Below are 1,230 nucleotides of genomic sequence, written 5' to 3' on the forward strand. Positions count from 1 at the left end.
ATTGTTATGACTCAAAATATACGGGCATTGAATAGGACACAACAGGCATTTTTGACCAGTCAAGATGGTCACTTTTCTTTCAAGGGCAACAAAAAGGTTGAAAAAGGCTCCAGTCACCAAAGAGTTGTCGAAAGAATTATCCAGCATTATGAGAAAAAGTGTCTTGAACTATTTCAGGAGTTTACCAGTAAGAGCCTTCCTGTAAAATTACAGCAAAGTCTTCCTGTAAAATTAACTTAGGTTATGTACTGTTAGGATAATGTCCTTCGCGTGTCCAAGGGCTTGGCATTAAGTCAGGTTGCATCTTGGTCCCTGGCTGATATATTGATTTTCATGAAATTTTTCCGAAAATTTGCCATTTTTCTCGTTATTTTATTTATTTATTTATTTTTTTATCATCCCCCTATGCAAACAAGCTTTGGAGACTGGTGGGAAAGCGGGATCTTGAGAAGGGAAATGAGAGAGAGAAAGAAAAAAGAGTGAAATACGGGCTTCCTTAAATAGAAACATTCCCTGAACAGGGAAATTGCCCAAAAAATCGGAAAATTCTATTAGATTTTGGAAAGCACATAATTTACTTTTTTTTTTATTTCCCCACCTAAGGGAAAGAAAATATACTAAGGAATATCTTCAAAAACTGCAATTTTACAAAGTATTTTCTGAATTAGTATTATGAAAGAATTTATTTATTTATTTTTTTTATTTATTTAATTTTTTTTTTTTACGGCAAGCACCTACAGTATGTGTACTGCACCCATTCTTGAAGTGAAAGAACCATAACTTGACCTCATTGATAAACAAAAGTAACTAATGCCCTAATCTGGCCGTGTATTTTCTTTCTTTTTTTTTTTTTCTTGATAAAGCCTTAAGGGATGCAGTTTACCAAAAACTCAGCAACTACCCAAAATCTCTGTGAAATTTCACTATGAGTCTATGTCCATGGAATACAAAGTCTTTTCACCTGCCGTCTGGGTGTCAAGAAAAACGGGTCCACTTTTTCGTGATGGCGTAACACTGATCGCACATGCCTGTAATCATAACGTGAGGCGCGGTCACATCACTGCATGTTTGCTGCGGGACACAAAGTTTTGGACAAAATACCAGCTGTAAAATTTAATTTTGAATATCTGGAGGTGCGGTGTTTGGGAGGATGTTCAGGACAGTATTCATAACTGATTCGTTCACGTTGTATGACACGGCACCCAAAAAAAAAGAAGAAATAAAGAAATA

The sequence above is a fragment of the Scylla paramamosain genome, chromosome 47, assembly GCF_035594125.1.
Source record: "Scylla paramamosain isolate STU-SP2022 chromosome 47, ASM3559412v1, whole genome shotgun sequence".
Taxonomy (NCBI): Eukaryota; Metazoa; Arthropoda; class Malacostraca; order Decapoda; family Portunidae; genus Scylla; species Scylla paramamosain.